Below are 21,045 nucleotides of genomic sequence, written 5' to 3'. Positions count from 1 at the left end.
ATTTATTTAATTAATATTTAAGTTAGGGTGGCCTTAGGGTTAGGGTTAGACTTAGGTTTAGGGGTTAATCATTTTATTACAGTGGCGGCGGCGTAGTGGGGGGCAGGATAGGGGTTAATAAATTTATTATAGGTGGCGACGGTGTAGGGGGGGCAGATTAGGGGTTACTAGGTATAATGTAGGTGGCAGCGGTGTCCGGGAGCGGCGGTTTAGGGGTTAATACATTTATAAGAGTTGCGGCAGGGTCTAGGAGCGGCGGTTTAGGGGTTAATACATTTATAAGAGTTGCGGCGGGGTCTAGGAGCGGCGGTTTAGGGGTTAATACATTTATAAGAGTTGCGGCAGGGTCTAGGAGCGGCAGTTTAGGGGTTAATACATTTATAAGAGTTGCGGCAGGGTCTAGGAGCGGCGGTTTAGGGGTTAGTAACTTTATTTAGTTGCGGGGGGCTCCGGGGGCCCCGGTATAGGGATAGAACAGTGTAGTTTAGTGTGAGTGCTTAGTGACAGGCTAGCAATAAAGCTGGGAAAAAGCCGAAGGGCAGCGAGATCGGATGAGTGATAACTGTCACAGTCCGCTGCTCATCGCCCCGCGGCTTTTTGACAGCTTTATTTGATAACTTAGGCGTATTTTTTTCAGGTCCGCGGCGGCGAAGGTAGGCGAGCTTAGGCGGACGTATTGGGCCCGCGAAGCCAGAAAAGTAGACGGCTTGATAACTAGCCCCCATAGTCACAGTTTTCTCTTTACATGTCCTAAGCTTCTTTTGGCGTCACATGCAGTGCCCTGTGGTTCCTCTCAATCTCCTGGAGGAGTGTAATTTGCCTACAGATTTTGCAGTTCAGGTATCCTCTGCGGTATCTGCGGCTTTATCTGTTTTTTTCCTTACCTACAGGGAAAACGCAAGAGGATATTTAAAATTCAGATAGTAAGGTTTCTATTCCTCATTTGGCTACACTGGTCGCTCTCTCTCCTAAGTCTGGTGAGGAGGATTTGCCGATAGATACTGAGGGTAAAATCTCAGATTCGGACAGTATAATTCCTTCATCTGATGCTGAAGTGGTCTCCTTCAGATGTATGCTTGCACACCTCCTCGTGTACTGTTAAAAGAGGTTTTGGCTACTTGGAAGATATTGATTCCCTGTCGTTGTTGTTGTTTATTTTAAGACCGTTATTTTTAACTTTAACCTCAGGCACCTCTACACCTTGTGTTATTTCTTTTTTCTCAATTTTCCTTCTGTCGAATGACTGGGGATTGTGGGAAGGGAAGTGACATATAACAGCTTTTCTGTGGTGCTCTTTGCCTCCTCCTGCTGGCCAGGAGTGATATTCCCAACAGTAATTGATGATTCAGTGGACATTTCTTTCTAATAACACGGTGAGTCCACGGATCATCATAATTACTGTTGGAAATATCACTCCTGAACAGCAGGAGGAGGCAAAGAGCACCACAGCAAAGCTGTTAAATACCACTCCCATACTCACAATCCCCAGTCATTCTCTTTGCTTGTATCAGTTGCAAGGAGGGGTAAAGTTTGGTGTCTGATTATTCAATCAAGAGTTTGTTATTTTTTAAGCAGAACAGGTTTGTTCTGGTCTTTTTCTGGGGTCTAGCCGTTGTCCATGTCAGTCTCTTCAGTAGAGCAGTGGTGGCTTTTAAGCATTTGGGAACTTGTGGGTATAATCCCCACTGTGCCTCCCAAGTAGTTTGTTGCTGCCCTTCTTAGAAAGTCTGAGTAGGTTTACTCAGCCTTTTCTTTTTTCCACAGGTCCATGTGAGGGATGATGCCTTTCAAACTTTGTGAGCTGCCCTGCTGCCAGGCAGATTGTTATGGAGGTAAGTGCTATTTTTATTTCTCTTGTTAAGTGTATCCAGTCCACGGATCATCCATTACTTATGGAATATATTCTCCTTCCCAACAGGAAGCTGCAAGAGTCCACCCACAGCAAAGCTGCTATATAGCTCCTCCCCTAACTGCCATATTCAGTCATTCTCTTGCAAGCCTCAACATAGATAGGAGGTCGTGAGAGTCTGTGGTGCTTTCTACTTAGTTTATTCTTCAATCAAAAGTTTGTTATTTTTAAATGGCACCGGAGTGTGCTGTTTATCTCAGGCAGTATTTGGAAGAAGAATCTGCCTGCGTTTTTCTATGATCTTAGCAGACGTAACTAAGATCCATTTGCTGTTCTCACACATTCTGAGGAGTGAGGTACTTCAGAGGGGGAATGGCGTGCAGGTTTTCCTGCAGATAAGGTATGTGCAGTAAAATATTTTTCTAGGAATGGAATTGACTAAGAAAATACTGCTGATACCGAAGTAATGTAAGTAAAGCCTTAAATGCAGCGATAGCGACTGGTATCAGGCTTATTAATAGAGATACATACTTGTTACGGTTACCCTTAGTCTCGCTGAGAGATGGACCGCTTAGTAGCCTGGATCCCTATTGCTAAAGAGGGGAGAAGCTGCTTTCCATAGTATTCTATATGAGTCTCGCAAATATAGAATAATCTCCCTTAGCTGCAGTACAGCTAGGATACCCTTCTGCCCACAAAAACGAGTCAACGCTGCGATTGAGGGTCAAACAAGAACTCAGGACTGGGATGCCCAGCCTGCTTTTTATTAAGGTTACATGCACACAGGGCACTCCCAGGGGGAGAGGGGGGGAAGCACAAAATCCCCCATCACACATTTAGATAGAGAGCACTGTCCTTTGACAGGCCACAATAGGATTACAGTACTTAAGATAACAAGTTTACAAGTTCATCTTATCAATTAGCAGTCTGGCTCCAGAGGTGATTAGACAATAGTTTCTAAAAGCTGAAAAAAAAGAGTTAACTCTTTATGAAATGAAACTTGTTACAGTTTTCTTGGAGCCCTTCTTAGGCGCTGGCTTGCTGGTTCAGGCATTGCTGCTGGGAAATAAGCTCTTCACAACAGAATAACTAATGCTTCTGTAACATTGCTCCCTTTCTGTGGAACACTCTGGCAGACACGGTCTGACCCCTTTTCGGGGCAGACTAAGGCTGTCCAGACCGCTGGTTATGCGGGGCTGAGGTCGGTTTGTCTGGACAACCCGTCGGCGTTGCCATTCTGTTTCCCAGGTCTGTAAGTAATGGTGAAATTGAAGGTTTGCAACGATAAGCTCCAACGTAATAGCCTGCCGTTATCTCCAGAGACCCGGTTCAGCCACACCAACGGGTTATGGTCGGTGACCAGAGTGAACTCCTGACCATATAAATAGGGAGTCAATTTCTTTAATGCCCACACCAAAGCCAAACACTCCTTTTCGACCGCTGCATAGCTGACTTCGCGGGGCAGGAGCTTCCGGCTGATGTAGGCAACTGGATGCTCCCCTCCATCTTCGCCTACTTGGCTGAGGACAGCTCCCAGCCCGAACATGGAAGCATCTGTATGGACGATAAAACGTTTGTTAAGGGCTGGGGCCGCCAAGACAGGAGCGTTAATTAGAGCATTTTTGAGAGCCTGGAAAGCCGTTTCACAGTGGGGAGACCACAGGACCTGTCGAGGTAAGTTCTTCTTGGTCAAGTCAGTCAGGGGTTTGGCAAGTGTGCTGTAGTCTGGTACGAACCGTCTATAGTACCCTGCCGTGCCCAGGAAGGCTAGGACCTGAGTCTTAGTGATGGGGGTGGGCCAATTGGCGACAGCTTCTATTTTGGCCGGCTCTGGTCGCTGCTTTCCACACCCCAACCGGTGACCCAGGTACTGTACCTCGGCCATCCCAAAGTGGCATTTTTCTGGCTTCAGAGTCAGGCCAGCAGCCCGGATCTGATCCAGAACCATTCCCACATGAGCTAAGTGGTCCTCCCAGGACTCACTGTGGATCGCTATGTCGTCCAGGTAGGCGCAAGCAAAACTCTGGAAGCCATCCAGGAGCCTATCCACCAAGCGCTGGAATGTAGCTGGGGCATTCTTCATCCCAAACGGCATTACCCTAAACTGATATAAGCCGAATGGGGTGACGAATGCCGACTTGGGGATAGCCTCCGGGGCCAGGGGAATCTGCCAGTAACCTTTGCAGAGGTCAATAGTGGTCAGGTAATTTCCCCTGGCTATACGATCGAGTAGCTCGTCTACCCTGGGCATAGGGTAAGCGTCCGTCACGGTATTTTCATTGAGCCTCCGATAGTCTACGCAGAACCGGGTGGTCCCATCTTTCTTGGGCACCAAGACAACTGGGGAGGCCCAGGGACTATCGGAGGGCTCAATTACCCTGAGCTGGAGCATCTCATCGATCTCCTTCTTCATTCCTGTCCTAACTGCTTCGGGGATTCGGTACGGAGACTGGCGCAAGGGAGCTTGTCCCGGAGTATCTACCTGGTGGGTGGTTAAAGTAGTGTACCCTGGCTTCGGGGAGAAGGTGAGGTGTTTGGACTGGAGGAGTTGGTTGAGCTGCTCCCTTTCAGTGGGGCTAAGTCGGTCCCCTATCTGAACCTGCGCCACTATACCTGTGGGGAGGCTCTTTTCTAATAGGTCTGGAATGGGTAAACTGTCGGGGTCTTCCTGAGGGGAACAACATACGGCCGTCACGTTCTCTGGTCGCTCAAAATATTCCTTGAGCATGTTTACATGGAATGTCTTTCTAAGATTGTTGTCGTGGCAGCTAGCTATCACATAAGTGGTGTCTCCCCTTTTCTCTACGATCTGGTAGGGACCCTGCCAAGACGCCTGCAATTTGTCTGTCTTCACCGGCTTAAGTACTAACACCTTTTGTCCTATGGTGAAGATTCTCTTTCGGGCCCCCCGATCGTACCATACTTTCTGTCTTCTCTGGGCCAACTGGAGATTAGCCCGCACGGATTTGGCTAATTGCTCCATTCGGTCCCTGAGTTCCAGCACGTATGGCACAATTGGGACACCGTCAGCCTCCATCTCTCCCTCCCAGTGCTCCCGGATCAGGTTTAGGGGTCCCCGTACCTTTCTTCCGTAGAGCAACTCGAAGGGAGAGAACCCTGTCGTTTCCTGGGGCACCTCCCGATAAGCAAATAGGAGGTGCGGCAGGAAGCGTTCCCAGTCTCGGTATTCCTGAGTGAACGTCTTGAGCATTTGCTTGAGGGTCCCATTGAACCTCTCACACAGCCCGTTCGTCTGGGGGTGGTATGGGGAGCTTAGGAGGGACTTAATTTTGCAAACCTGCCAGAGTTGTTGGGTCAATTCAGCCGTAAATTGGGTGCCTCGGTCGGATAGGATTTCTTTTGGAAATCCTACCCGGGAGAACACCTGTACTAGTGCATTCGCTACCGTATCCGCTTGTATGTTGGATAGGGCGACAGCCTCTGGGTACCTGGTAGCGTAGTCCACTACGGTAAGAATGTATCGCTTACCGGAGGGACTAGGGGTAGCCAGTGGTCCCACTAGGTCAATAGCAACCCGGCTGAAGGGTTCCTCTACAATGGGCATATTTACTAGCTGGGCTTTAGGGTGATCGCCTCGCCTTCCTACTCGTTGACACACATCGCAGGTGTTACAGTAAGTTCTAACGTCAGCGTGCACCCCTGGCCAAAAGAACGTGTGAGTAATGCGGTGTAGGGTACGGGTAACGGCTAGGTGGCCTGCTAAGGGGATGTCGTGGCCTATTTTGAGGATTTCTTGACGGTATTTGTGGGGCACTACCAGCTGTCGCCTACGCTGTCCCCTTTTCTCTGTCCAGCGGTATAGTTTCCCTTTTTCCCATAAGAATGTTTCGTTATCTGCCCCGCCCCCTCCGGTCTCTGCTCGTTCCCGGTACTTTTGTAAGGTCGGGTCAGTCTTAGACTCTGCCTCGAAGGCATCTGGGGTGTCCCAGGGTATGGGGCCTAACCTGTCAGGCAAGGTCGGGGTAGGTCTTACCTGTGTCTCCCGCACTGGTGAGAGCTCTCGCTCCGTCCGGGCTTGGGCCCGTGTAGTCACTGGGTCCGCCTCGTTGTTGCATACTGGAGCATAGGCAGAAGTCATGGGGCCCAAATCGTTGCCCAGTAGTACTTCGGCAGGTAAATTATCCATTAGGCCCACGTTCACAGCCCCCTTTCCCGCTCCCCAATCAAGATGCACTTTAGCTGTTGGAATTTTGTACACATCCCCCCCCGCCACTCTAACGGCCACAGTCTGTCCGGATCGCTTGTGCTCTGGCACCAAATGACTCTGTACCAGCGTGATAGTAGCCCCTGTGTCTCGCAATCCCTCGGTAGATCGCCCCTCGAGCCATACCCTCTGCCGATGGTGCTGGCGGTTATCTGAGGCAGCATATACAGGGTCTGCCTCGTGAAGCGGCCCCACATATCCCTCCATAGGGGCCTCTTGGTTAACACAGAGGGCCCGGGCCGGACGATAGGACCCAGAGGGGTAATTGTAATTCCTGGGTGTCTGGTGCGTATTAAGGGGGCAGCTAGCCATGAAATGCCCTGGTTGCTTGCATCGGTGGCAAGTCGGTCTGGGACGCTCAGAGCTGTTATTGGGTGGTCCTGAGTGTCGGACGGGCCCTGTGGGCACCGGGGCTCGGAATTCAGCACGAGGGGGTGCACGGTAAACCTCTCTGGGTTCGACCCGTGCTGGAGCTCGGTAGTTCATGGGTTCGTGAAGACGGGAGTCATAATGTTCATCTGCCAATTTGGCTGCTTCTTCTAAGGTAGAAGGCCGCCTGTCTCGCAGCCATTCCTTTCCTTGCTGTTCCATGCCATTATAAAAATGTTCTAAGAGAAACAATTGTAAAATTTCCTCCCCAGTCACCGCTTTACTTCCGCTCAGCCAGTGATTTGCCGCTCTCCGCATTCGGTGCGCCCATTCCATATGGGTATCGTTAGGCTTCTTTTCCGTGCCCCGAAACTGTCGGCGATACGTGTCCGGAGTTACAGCGTACCGTCGCAACAGTGTCTCCTTAACTAGCTCATACTGTGTCACTTCCTCAGCACCCAGAGTACGAAAGGCTTCCAGGGCTCGCCCGGATAGTTTCCCAGACAATATCGTGGGCCACTCTCTGTTGGGAATCTGGTGCAGGGCACATTGCCTTTCGAAGTCCGCCAAATATTCATCAATCCCTGTCTTGCTCTCTAGGAAGGGTCGAAATGCCGCATAGGGTATCTTGGGCCTCCCAGCATTTTCGACAGGGATGATTACCTGCGGGGCTTCAGCATTGCGGTGTGCGTTCGCTAGGTTGAGTTCGTGGGCTCGAGTCTCTCGTATATCCTCGTCCGCCTCCGCCATCAACTGCTGTACCAATTCCATGGAGGGGTTCGGCCCGTATAATGAGAGCCTTTCCCGAACAATCCTGGTTTTTTCGTCACTAATCGTGGTCGGTGTTTCCGCCATTGTGAAGCTCTGATCCAGTTCGGTCAATTCTGCGATCAGCTTTCTCCTCGGCCGGTTGCTGGCGTACCCCCCTCTGCTTTCAAGTAAATCCTTTAGGGTTGTACGCTTCAATTTTTCGTAAGCTCTCTCCATCCGTTCTGTACCTCTCCTAGGAAATCCAGGAAAATCCCGCCGCTGCCGCCAAATGTTACGGTTACCCTTAGTCTCGCTGAGAGATGGACCGCTTAGTAGCCTGGATCCCTATTGCTAAAGAGGGGAGAAGCTGCTTTCCATAGTATTCTATATGAGTCTCGCAAATATAGAATAATCTCCCTTAGCTGCAGTACAGCTAGGATACCCTTCTGCCCACAAAAACGAGTCAACGCTGCGATTGAGGGTCAAACAAGAACTCAGGACTGGGATGCCCAGCCTGCTTTTTATTAAGGTTACATGCACACAGGGCACTCCCAGGGGGAGAGGGGGGGAAGCACAAAATCCCCCATCACACATTTAGATAGAGAGCACTGTCCTTTGACAGGCCACAATAGGATTACAGTACTTAAGATAACAAGTTTACAAGTTCATCTTATCAATTAGCAGTCTGGCTCCAGAGGTGATTAGACAATAGTTTCTAAAAGCTGAAAAAAAAGAGTTAACTCTTTATGAAATGAAACTTGTTACAGTTTTCTTGGAGCCCTTCTTAGGCGCTGGCTTGCTGGTTCAGGCATTGCTGCTGGGAAATAAGCTCTTCACAACAGAATAACTAATGCTTCTGTAACAATACTCTTGTAAAAATGTGTTTTAAAACGTTTGCTGGCATGTTTAATCGTTTTTTAACATATGTTTGGTGATAAAACTTATTGGGGCCTAAGTTTTTTCCACATGGCTGGCTTAAATTTTGCATAGAAACAGTTAACTGAAGCTTCCCACTGTTGGCTGTGGCAGTTTGTTGTGTCTGTTTTTAAAAACGTCTATGTCTTTTTTTCTTTTTTTTTTTTTATATCTGTTTTTTGCATTAAGGGGTTAATCATCCATTTGCAAGTGGGTGCAATGCTCTGTTACCTTATTACATGTACTGTAAAAATTTCGTTTGTTTTACTGCCTTTTTTTCACTGTTTTTCAAATTTTGACAAAATGTGTTTCTCTTAAAGGCACAGTAACGTTTTATATATTTGCTTGTTAACTTGATTTAAAGTGTTTTCCAAGCTTACTAGTCTCATTATTAGTCTGTTCTAACATGTCTGACATAGAGGAAGCTCTGTGTTCATTATGTTTTAAAGCCATGGTGGAACCCCATCTTAGAATGTGTACCAGATGTACTGATTTCATGTTAAACAATAAAGATCATTTTTTGTCTTTAAAAACATTATCACCAGAGGATTCTGTCGTGGGGGTAGTTATGCCGACTAACTCTCCCCACGTGTCAGACCTTTTGACTCCCGCTTTAGGGACTCACGCTCAAATGGCGCCAAGTACATCAAGGGCACCCATAGCGTTTCTTTTACCAGGGGATTCTGTCGAGGGGAAAGTTATGCCGACTAACTCTCCCCACGTGTCAGACCCTTCGACTCCCGCTTCAGGGACTCACGCTCAAATGGCGCCAAGTACATCAAGGGTGCCCATAGCGTTTATTTTTCAAGACATGGCAAAGGTGGTGAATAATATTCTGGAGGAAAAGGTCATGCCCTTCCTCAGGATAGGTCTAAATCAAGGGCAAAAAAAAAAAAAAGTCTAGTTGTCAGCTAATTCCTTAAAAGGGGACAGATTTTTACTCTGTCTATTTTTTTGCACAAGCGTCTGGCAGGTATTCTAGACGTTCAGGCATTTGGTCAGGCTTTGGTTAGATCCAAGCCTGTGTTTAAAACTGTTGCTCCGCCATGGAGCTTAAACCTGATTCTTAAGGTTCTTCAAGAAGTTCCGTTTGAACCTTTTTTGTTCCATAGATATCAATCTTTATCTTGGAAAGTTCCTTTTGGGTAGCTAATTCCTCGACTCGTAGAGTCTCCAAGTTATCTGTGTTACAATGTGATTCTCCTTATCTGGTCCTTCGTACGGATAAGGTAGTCCTGCGTACCAACCTGGGTTTTTTCCTAAGGTGGTATCTAACAAGTACATCACTCAAGAGATAGTTGTTCCATGCTTGTATCCTAATCCTTCCTCAAAGAAGGAACGTCTATTACACAATATTGGACGTGGTTTGTGCTTTAAAGTTTTACTTACAAGCTACTACAGTTTTCATCAAACGTTCACCTTGTTTGTTGTCTATTCTCGACAGAGGAGAGGTCAAAAGACTTCAGCAGCCTCTCTGTCTTTTTGGTTAAAAAGCATAATTCATTTAGCTTATGAGACTGCTGGACAGCAGCCTCCTGAAGGGATTACAGCTCATTCTACTAGAGCTGTGGTTTTCACTTGGGCCTTTTTTAAATGTGGCTTCTGTTGAACAGATTTACAAGACGGAGTCTTGGTCTGCGCTTCATACTTTTCAAATTTAACAAATTTGATACCTTGCTTCTTCGGAGGCTATTTTTGGGAGAAAGGGTTTTTTACAGGCAGTGGTAACTTCCGTTTAAGTACCTGCCTTGTCCCTCCCATCATCCGTGTACTTTAGCTTTGGTATTGGTATTTCATAAGTAATGGATGATCCGTGGACTGGATACACTTAACAAGAGAAAACATAATTTATGCTTACCTGATAAATTTATTTCTCTTGTAGTGTATCCAGTCCACGGCCCGCCCTGTCACTTTAAGGCAGGTAATTTTTTCATTTGAACTACAGTCACCACTGCACCCTATGGTTTTTCCTTTCTCTGCATGTTTTCGGTCGAATGACTGAATATGGCAGTTAGGGGAGGAGCTATATAGCAGCTTTGCTGTGGGTGGACTCTTGCAGCTTCCTGTTGGGAAGGAGAATATATTCCATAAGTAATGGATGATCCGTGGACTGGATACACTACAAGAGAAATAAATTTATCAGGTAAGCATAAATTATGTTTTCTGAACGTGAGCAGAAAGTTTGGCACTGATATGGTTCATTTTTGGAGGGATTTTTATTCCTGCTTGTGTGCAGGTTTTTTTCTATGGCAGTTTTGTGGGGCACTGTTAGAGGATTATTTTTATTTGTCTCATGTTTTTTACTTGGGAGTATTAATTTTCAGCTCTCAGAAGGGTTATTGGATGCTTGTCACTGGTGTAGTGGTTAGTGACACGGTTTCTATTGAAGCAGTTTTATTTTCGCTCCCAGCAGCTGTTTGCTGCGTCAGTTGTGTATCATGTCGGCTGGGAGGTTATGGGTCTACGCCCACGATGAGCGGGGCTTGTTTGGCGTCATTTGGTATTGCAGTCTTTTCTTTTCAGTTGCTTCCTAGTACCAGAAGTGTGAGGTTGTCAGCTCTTTCTCTGGCGTTCTGTGAGAGCACGTGTCTGAGAGGTTGAGTCCAGATTCATTTGCTTCGGTTTTCCTCCGGTCTTCAGGAGGGCAGGTAGGCACCTCAGCAAGGCTTGCTGAGGTGTAGAGGTGCTTGTTAGGGCTCAGGGTTCTTTTAGAACTGTTTTATTTTTTGCCATTTTCTGTTAGCGTTACTTTTTTAAAGAGACAGTAACATTTTTATTTTTGGGGATTTTTTTCTGAGCATTTATCTGAATAAAGTTATTTTATTTATTGTGGGGAAAGATGGACCAAGAGGCCCTGCAAGCTGTTACTTATTCTCTATGTTTTGATGCAAATATGTAACCACCTATCCCTTTTTGTTCCTCATGTATTGAGAGAACATTGCATTACAGGGATAGACTTTTTGATTCTGAGCCTTTATTATCTAAGGTGGATGTTGTTCAGGGGTCTCCTGTTCAAGCTATACCGCAGCTTTCTCCTCAAACATCCCAATCCTTATCCTCTTCTTATGCAGTGCCCTGCGTTTCATCTCAGGTTGTTTTTTCTTTACAGGATATGGCTACCCATTTATCCTCGGCTGTATCTGAGGCTTTGTCTGCTTTTCCTATGTTGCAGGGGAAACGCAAAAGGAAGTATAAGGTTTCTGATTCTGTTGCAGTTGTGTCAAATGTTTCTTCCCATAGGTCTGAGGAGGAAGATACTTCTGTAGCGTCTGGGGGTGAAATTTCAGATTCTGACAGTGTAATTCCTTCATCTGATTCTGAGGTTGTTTCTCTCAGGTTTAAGCTAGAGCACCTCCGTTTGTTACTCAAGGAGGTTTTGGCTACCTTGGATGACTCTGACGCAATGTTCATAGTTGTTACTAAGAAGTCTAGTAAACTTAATAAGTTTTTTGACGTTCCTTCCACCGTGGAAGTTTTTCCTGTTCCAAATCGTGTTTCAGCGATTAGTGGGATCAGTGGGAGAAGCCTGTGATTCCTTTTTCCCCTTCTCCAATTTTTAGGAAGATGTTTCCAATTGCTGATTCTATCAAGGAATCTTGGCAGACGGTTCCCAAGGTGGAGGGAGCGATTTCCACTTTTGCTAAGAGAACCACTATTCCTATTGAGGACAGCTGTCCCTTAAAGGATCCTATAGATAAGAAGTTGGAGGCATTGCTTAACCCCTTAATGACCGAGGACGTGCAGGGTACGTCCTCAAAAAAAAGGCAGTTAATGCCTGAGAACGTACCCTGCACGTCCTCGGTTTGGAAAGCAGCTGGAAGCGATCCTGCTCGCTTCCAGCTGCTTTCCGGTTATTGCAGTGATGCCTCGATATCGAGGCATCCTGCAATAACATTTTTAAGCCATCCGGTGCAGAGAGAGCCACTCTGTGGCCCTCTCTGCACCGGAGATTGTTGGCTTACCGCGTTGGTGGGTGGGAGGCTGGTGGGAGGCGGGTGGTGGCCATCGATGGCCTTGGCGACGTGCAGGAGGGGCGGGATCGTGGGCGTGGGTGATCGGGCGCGCGCGCGTGCACGGAAGGGCGGGGGCGGGCGCGTGCACGGGGAGGGAGCGGGTGGGAACCGCTACACTACAGAAAAAAGTTTTTAAAAAAATGCAAAAAAAAGGGAATAAAAGTTTTTTTTTAATAATCAATTAAGGTGTTGGGGTTTGTCTGTGAGGGGGGGTGAAGCTACACTACAGAATTTCTATTTTTTTTAAAAAAAAACACGTTTTTTTCTTGAAACTGGGTACTGGCAGACAGTACCCAAGATGGCCCCCAATAATGCAGAGGGGGAGGGTAAGAGAGCTGTTTTGGGGGTGGATCAGGGAGGTTGGGGGCTAAGGGGGGATTCTACAAAGCAGCATATGTAAATATGCTAAAAAAAAAAAAAAGAACAAATTAAAAAAACCTTTTATTTTAGTACTGGCAGACTTTCTGCCAGTACTTAAGATGGCGGGGACAATTGTGGGGTGGGGGAGGGAAGAGTGCTGTTTGGGAGGGATCAGGGGGTGGGATGTGTCAGGTGGGAGTCTGATCTCTACACTAAAGCTAAAATTAACCCTGCAAGCTCCCTACAAACTACCTAATTAACCCCTTCACTGCTGGCCATAATACACATGTGATGCGCAGCAGCATTTAGCGGCCTTATAATTACCAAAAAGCAACGCCAAAGCCATATATGTCTGCTATTTATGAACAAAGGGGATCCCAGAGAAGCATTTAAAACCATTTGTGCCATAATTGCACAAGCTGTTTGTAAATAATTTTAGTGAAAAACCTAAAGTTTGAAAAAGTGAACATTTTTTTTTTATTTGATTGCTTTTGGCGGTGAAATGGTGGCATGAAATATACCAAAATGGGCCTAGATCAATACTTGGGGTTGTCTACTACACTACACTAGAGCTAAAATTAACCCTAGAAGCTCCCTACATGCTCCCTAATTAACCCATTCACTGCTGGGCATAATACACGGTTGGTGCGCAGTGGCATTTAGCAGCCTTCTAATTACCAAAAAGCAAAGCCAAAGCCATATATGTCTGCTATTTATGAACAAAGGGGATCCCAGAGAAGCATTTACAACCATTTATTCCATAATTTCATGAGTTGTTTGTAAATAATTTCAGTGAGAAACCTAAAGTTTGTGAAAAAATTTGTGAAAAAGTAAAATAATTTTTTTATTTGATCGCATTTGGCGGTGAAATGGTGGCATGAAATATACCAAAATGGGCCTAGATCAATACTTTGGGATGTCTTCTAAAAAAAAATATATACATGTCAATGGATATTCAGAGATTCCTGAAAGATATTAGTGTCCCAATGTAACTAGCGCTAATTTTGAAAAAAAGTGGTTTGGAAATGGCAAAGTGCTACTTGTATTTATGGCCCTATAACTTGCAAAAAAAGCAAAGAACATGTAAACATTGGGTATTTCTAAACTCAGGACAAAATTTAGAAACTATTTAGCATGGGTGTTTTTTGGTGGTTGTAGATGTGTAACAGATTTTGGGGGTCAAAGTTAGAAAAAGTGTGTTTTTTTCCATTTTTTCCTCATATTTTATAATATTTTTTATAGTAAATTATAAGATATGATGAAAATAATGGTATATTTTGAAAGTCCATTTAATGGCGAGAAAAACGGTATATAATATGTGTGGGTACAGTAAATGAGTAAGAGGAAAATTACAGCTAAACACAAACACCACAAAAATGTAAAAATAGCCTTGGTCCCAAACGGACAGAAAATGGAAAAGTGCTGTGGTCATTAAGGGGTTAAAGGATGTATGTTCACCAGGGGTTTCAATGGCAGCCTGCTGTGTGTATTGCTACCGTTACCAGTGTGGCAGCATATTGGTTTGATGCATTGCCTGATTCTATTCAGCAAGATACTCCTCTTGAAGAGATTCAGGATAGAATCAGGGCTCTGAAGTTGGTCAATTCCTTTATTGCGGATGCTTCTTTACAGGCCATCAAGTTGGGAGCAAAGATTTCTGGCTTTGCTGTTCTGGCACGCAGAGCCTTATGGTTGAAGTCCTGGTCTGCGGATGTGTCCTCAAAATCTAAGCTTTTGTCCATTCCTTACAAGGGTAAGACCTTGTTTGGGCCGGGTTTGGCTGAGATTATTTCTGATTATTTCTGATATTACGTGAGGGCAGGGCATTCTCTCCCTCAGGATAAGAGAAATAAACAGAAAGGTCATCAGAGTAATTTTCGTTCCTTTCGTAACTTCTCTGGTACTGGTAAGTCTTCCTCTTCCTCCTCCAAGCAGGAACAGTCTAAGACCTCTTGGAAGTCCAATCAGTCCTGGAGTAAGGGGAAGCCGGTTGCTCACTCAAAGTCAGCATGAAGGGTCTGCCCCCGATCCGGGAGTGGATCTTGTGGGGGGCAGACTTTATTTTTTTCGCTCAAGCTTGGGTTCGGGATGTCCCGAATCCCTGGGCGGTAGATATCGTGTCCCAGGGATACAAACTAGAGTTCAAGACTTTTCCTCCCAGGGGCAGGTTTCTTCTCTCCAGGTTATCTGTAGACCAGATAAAAAAAGAGGTGTTCTTACGTTGTGTTCAGGATCTTTCCGACATGGGAGTGATAGTTCCTGTTCCAGTTCAGGAGCAGGTTCTTGGATTCTATTACAATCTATCATAGTCCCCAAAAAGGAGGGATCTTTCAGACCTATTTTAGATCTCAAGAGCGTAAACAAGTTTCTCAGAGTTCCGTCTTTCAAGATATAAACTCTTCATTCCATTCTTCCTTTGGTTCATGACCTGTCACGCTCAGCTGCTGGGAAGCTCTGCAGTCCTCTCTGTGTGCTTGATTGACAGGTGTCTGAGCCACCCCTTCCTGATGATGTCACAACCAGGCTTTATATTTCGGGCTTCCTGTTTCTCCAGTGCCCGTTTGTTTGTTTAACTTTGTGGCTTCTGTGGTGAATTCACTGTGGAATCTCTCTAACTGCTGCTTTTCTGTTGCCAATCTCTTCAAGGATTTACTATGCTGGATTAACCTCCAACCTCCTGATTACCTGTCTCCAAACAATGCAAGTACTGTTTGTTTTGTGAAACTTTCAAACTGCCTGATTACTTGTTGCATATTCTGCAAAGACTGTCTGCACAGTGTTAAACCTCAAACTACCTGATTACATGTTGTTAACTCTGCAAGTTCTGACTACACAGTGTTAACCCTCAAACTGCCTGATTACCTGTTGCATACTCTGCAAAGACTATCTACACAGTGTTAACCTCAAACTGCCTGTTTACCTATTGCATACTCTGCAAAGACTGTCTACACAGTGTTAACCCTCAAACTGCCTGATTACTTGTTGCATACTCTGCAAAGACTGTCTGCACAGTGTTAACCCTCAAACTGCCTGATTACCTGTTGCATACTCTGCAAAGACTATCTACACAGTGTTAACCTCAAACTGCCTGTTTACCTATTGCATACTCTGCAAAGACTGTCTACACAGTGTTAACCCTCAAACTGCCTGATTACCTGTTGCATACTCTGCAAAGACTATCTACACAGTGTTAACCATCAAACTGCCTGATTACTTGTTGCATACTCTGCAAAGACTGTCTGCACAGTGTTAACCCTCAAACTACCTGATTACATGTTGTTAACTCTGCAAGTTCTGACTATACCGTGTTAACCCTCAAACTGCCTGATTACCTGTTGCATACTCTGCAAAGACTATCTACACAGTGTTTACCCTCAAACTGCCTGATAACAAATTACCTACTCCTGCATTATTAACTGTTTCCTGTTTTACCCTTCTTCTGTCTGAGTATAAGTGGACTATCCCTGCTCTCCTGATTCTGTGGAAGACATTTCCTGAAACCAGTTCCTTATTCAGAAGTCTATCTGGCTGATATCTTGAATTACTTTGGGCACAGGCTAACCCTGCTCCATATCGTGAGTAAATTGTTTTTTGGAGGTTGACGTGGGGTCACGTCCTGGATTAAACTCAGAGTGCAAGGGTGTTGATTAAGTTCGCCCTAGCATTTGGGTCTTCTTCTGGACATTTCCTAACCTGACAGTACAAACGGGCCTTAATATGGACCCTGATGAGTTATCCAGGGCTGTGGCTCTACAAGGACAACTTCTAGGAAATCATTCTGCTCATTTGCAATCTTTGGATTCCAAGCTTGACCAGATTACTGCTCTGCTACATAACCTCTCCGCTCCTTCTCAAGCTACGGCGACTCCTGCTGCCACTGCTACTAGCACCAATGCTGTCTTTAATCCACCTCAACCTGTTGGACAGAATATACCACGAATCCCACTTCCAGATAAATATGACGGTAATCCTGAAGAATGCTGTGGATTCCTTAATCAGTGTCGTTTACACTTCAGAAACAATCCTCAAGTTTTTTCCAATTCTACTTCCAAAATCACCTTTATTATTTCCCTCATGAAGGGTAAGGCTCTAGCCTGGGTGTCCCCTCTTTTAGAGAAGAATGATCCGTTACTACAGGATGTGGAATTATTTGTGTCCATTTTTTCTTCTGTTTTTGACAAGCCTGGGAGGTCTGCAGCTGCTGAGGCAGAATTGTTGGATCTGAGACAGGGATCCCTTTCGGTAGCTCAATATGCTATTGAATTCAGGATTTTAGCCGCAGAAACTGATTGGAACCATGGAGCCTTACGGGCAGCCTTTCGCAAAGGACTTTGCGAACGCCTTAAGGATGAACTTGTATTTCAGGAACTCCCTGATTCATTGGAGGGTCTTATCAATTTATGTATTACTCTTGACGCCCGGCATTCTGAACGTCTTCAGGAGAGAGATAGGAATCGGAGATCCTTTGTTAAATCTTCTTTTCGTCCCCCTATTCAAACCTCAAGTCTTTCTAATAATAATTCCCAATCTCCTGAGTCTGTGGAACCCATGGAAGTAGGAGCTATTAAATTGTCAGAAGCTGAACGCCATAGAAGGCGTACTCTTGGGTTATGTCTGTATTGTGGTACCAAAGGACATTTACTGAAGGACTGTCCTATCCGGCCAGTAAAAGCCAAGGCTTAACTTTTGATAGAGGGACAGAATTAAGCCAGAATCCCATGTCTTCCCTCAATTCTAAACTTTTTGTTCCTGTAACTATCTCTTTTGGAAACACCAAGTTTCGAGCTCAAGCTCTCATCGATTCTGGAGCTGCTGGAGTATTCATTGATTCAAACTTTGCTTACTCTCTCAGGATTCCTCTTCAAGCCAAGAAACAGTTAGTTAAGGTAACTACTGTCAGTGGACAGCCTCTAGGTTCTGGTATCATACAACATTCTACCATTCCTCTTCTTTTGACTGTGGGTATACTTCATTCTGAAATTATTCGTTTTGATGTCATCTCTTCTCCCCACATACCATTGATTCTGGGGTTACCTTGGTTGCAGCTTCATGATCCAGTTTTCTCATGGTCTAAAGGAGAACTTATTTCCTGGGAAACTACCTGTTTCAAACATTGCCTGCAAAATCCCTCTAAACCATCTTGTCCTGTCGTAGCTATGGTGGAAGTTCCTGAATCATTGCCTAATTACTATCATGCCTTTTGTGATGTGTTTTCTAAAAAAGAGGCTGAGACGTTACCTCCACACCGGATATTTGACTGTCCTATTGAATTGTATTCAGGGGCTCCTCTACCTAAGGGAAGGACCTATCCCCTCTCTCGTCAAGAAAATGTCTCTCTCGAGGAATACATAAAGGACAACTTAGCAAGAGGATTTATTCGTCCTTCCTCTTCACCTGTGGGTGCAGGTTTTTTCTTCATTGGGAAAAAAGATGGAGGTCTTCGTCCCTGTATTGATTATCGAGCCTTGAATCAGATTACTGTCAAAAACAGCTATCCTCTGCCGCTCATTTCTGAGTTATTCGATCGTCTTCAAGGTGCTTCTATTTTTTCCAAGTTAGATCTCCGTGGGGCCTACAATCTGGTCAGAATCCGTAAAGGAGACGAATGGAAGACGGCATTTAACACTAGATTTGGTCACTACGAGTATCTAGTAATGCCATTCGGATTGTGCAATGCACCAGCAGTATTTCAGCACTTTGTTAACGAAATCTTCAGAGATGATCTAAATCAATTTTTTATCATTTACCTCGATGACATTCTGATCTATTTGAAAACATTACAGGAACATGTACATCATGTAAGACTGGTACTTCAGAGGTTACGAGACAATTCCCTGTTCGCTAAATTGGAGAAATGCTCTTTTCATCAGAGTTCCATCCCCTTTTTGGGGTATATCATTTCTGAATCAGGTTTTGAGATGGATCCTGCTAAACTGTCGGCTATCAAGGACTGGCCCAGACCAACTACTCTCAAATCCCTGCAGAGGTTTCTTGGCTTTGCCAATTATTATAGAAAGTTTATAAAGAACTTTGCTGACATCACGTCTCCACTCACTTCTCTTACTAAGAAAGGGCAAAATTGTAAGAACTGGTCCTCTTCGGCAGTACAGGCTTTTGAAACGCTAAAATCAGCATTTTCTTCTGCACCTCTTCTCAGTCATCCAATTCCTGATCTCCAGTTTATTTTGGAGGTTGACGCTTCCTTTATAGCAGCTGGAGCTGTTCTCTCCCAACGTGATCCAACTACCAGCAAGATACATCCTGTGGCGTTCTTTTCGAAAAAATTCAATCCTGCCGAGTTAAATTATGATATGGGCATTAAGGAGCTTTTGGCTATAAAATTAGCTTTGGATGAATGGAGGCATTGGTTAGAGGGTACCAGTCAACCTTTTTTCATTCTGACAGATCACAAGAATCTTTTATACCTCCAAACAGCTACACGTCTCAATCCTCGTCAGGCTCGGTGGGCCTTGTTCTTCTCCAGGTTTAATTTTGTACTTTCCTATGTTCCTGGTTCAAAAAAGTCCAAGGCAGATGCTTTATCTAGGCAGTTCCAATCTTCTGAACCTTCTCCATTGGATTCAGAACCTATACTACGTCCAGTCAAAGTTTTGGCTCAAGTATCCTCTTTTCCAGTACAGGCTTTACATGCTGCTCAAGTCCGGGTACCATCTTCTTGCAAACTACCTTCTGGTATCCTGTATGTACCCAAAGGATTACGTCTTAAGCTTCTACGTTGGGCTCATGACAACATTTCAGCAGGTCATCCTGGAATAACCAATACATTGTGGAAACTGAAGCAGCATGTTTGGTGGTCCACTATGAGGAGGGATGTTAAGGATTATATTGCTGCTTGTAGTTCTTGTGCTTTGAACAAACAATCTTCTCATCGACCGTTTGGTCTATTACACCCTCTTCCTATTCCTCATTACCCTTGGTCTCACTTATCCATGGACTTTGTTACAGATCTTCCTGTTTCTGCTGGAAATACAACCATTTGGGTAGTGGTGGATCGGTTCTCCAAGTCTGCTCACTTCATACCTCTTCCAGGCTTGCCTTCAGCTCAAAGACTTTCTGAACTCTTTGTTTTACATATATCTCGTTTACATCTTTTTCCCACTGATATAGTCTCAGATCGTGGAGTCCAATTTGTTTCCAAATTTTGGAGGTCTTTTTGTAAGCACTTCGGAATCAACATATCTCTTTCTACTGCACACCATCCTCAATCCAACGGACAGACTGAGCGTGTAAATCAAGCCTTGGAATCTTTTCTTAGACATTATGTAGACCATCACCACTCCAACTGGTCTCAGTTATTGCCTTTGGCGGAATTAGCTCACAACTCACGCTATGTCAGATCCTGTCTCTAACAAATGAGAAGATGTCTCTCAGGTGTTACTGTGAATGATTCAACTGAAACACAATTGCAGACCTTTAACAAAATAAATGGTTTTGTTTCACCAAGTTATAAGTAGTCAATATAGTGAGATGAACTCCTGTTATTTAGTGATGATTAGTAGAAGTTAAGTGGATAAGAATATTGTATTAAATACACAATTCTTAAATGTACTATCAGAATTTGTGCCTGGGGTAAAGAAGCCAAAGTATTTGTAGTGCCGAGACTATGATTTAGTTAGAGCCACAGTTCATATCAGGCAGAGTCTATGAAAGTCAATATGTGACAACTTAGCATGTATATACAATCTTTTGCTGTGTAGTAGCAGTCTTGATAGATCAGAATAACAGTGTAAGGTAATTTTACCTGATGTATTAATTCAGCAGCTTCTGTGAGCCGATAGTCCTCTCCGTGTGAATGCCGAAAGCCGTCTTCGGTAGCTACCGGAAGTGAGGTCAGCGAAGGTGAATCTCAATTTGCAGCGTCTGTCGATACAGAGCGTAAGGCAGCTCCGGTAGATAGGAACCTTGTATCCAATAAGGTATTTAGAAAAAGTAACAATAAGTTGTCAGAATATTCAAACAGCAAGTATCTGAAAATAACGAAAGAAGGAAGTTGTATCCTATGAAATAGAGCAAGACAACGCTCTAGGTATTTGTAAATCCAAAGCTTGAGCAAAAACGAAGTGTTCACTTCCAAAATACTAAGCACTGTGTGATAAGTGCGCCAAAGTTAAATAAGGGGAGGTATCCAATAAGGAGAAAGTGAGGATTTAAAGCAACAGTAATGTGAGTCCTTACACGCTATAACGCCTCATTACAGACCTCTCCCTTTAAGGCAGCTTATGGATTTGAACCTAGAACCTTTCTTATGATTACCAGTTCTACTGAAGTCCCTGGAGCAGATCGTATAGTGAAAAATCTCAGTAATCACTGGCAACTCATTCGTCAAAATCTACTCTCTTCTTCCATAAGACATAAGAAATATGCTGATCGCAGAAGGTGCAAGGCTCCTTTACTTCGTACTGGAGACAGAGTATTTTTATCCACCATATTCATACGTCTAAAACAACCTTGTACCAAGTTGGGTTCTAAGTACATTGGACCTTTTCGAATTGTTTCCAGAGTTTGTTCTTCTGCATACCGCCTGGCCTTACCCAAGACTCTCA

This window comes from Bombina bombina, chromosome 12, assembly GCF_027579735.1.
Source record: "Bombina bombina isolate aBomBom1 chromosome 12, aBomBom1.pri, whole genome shotgun sequence".
In the NCBI taxonomy this organism is placed as follows: domain Eukaryota; kingdom Metazoa; phylum Chordata; class Amphibia; order Anura; family Bombinatoridae; genus Bombina; species Bombina bombina.
Note: the sequence above shows the minus strand (reverse complement) of the source record.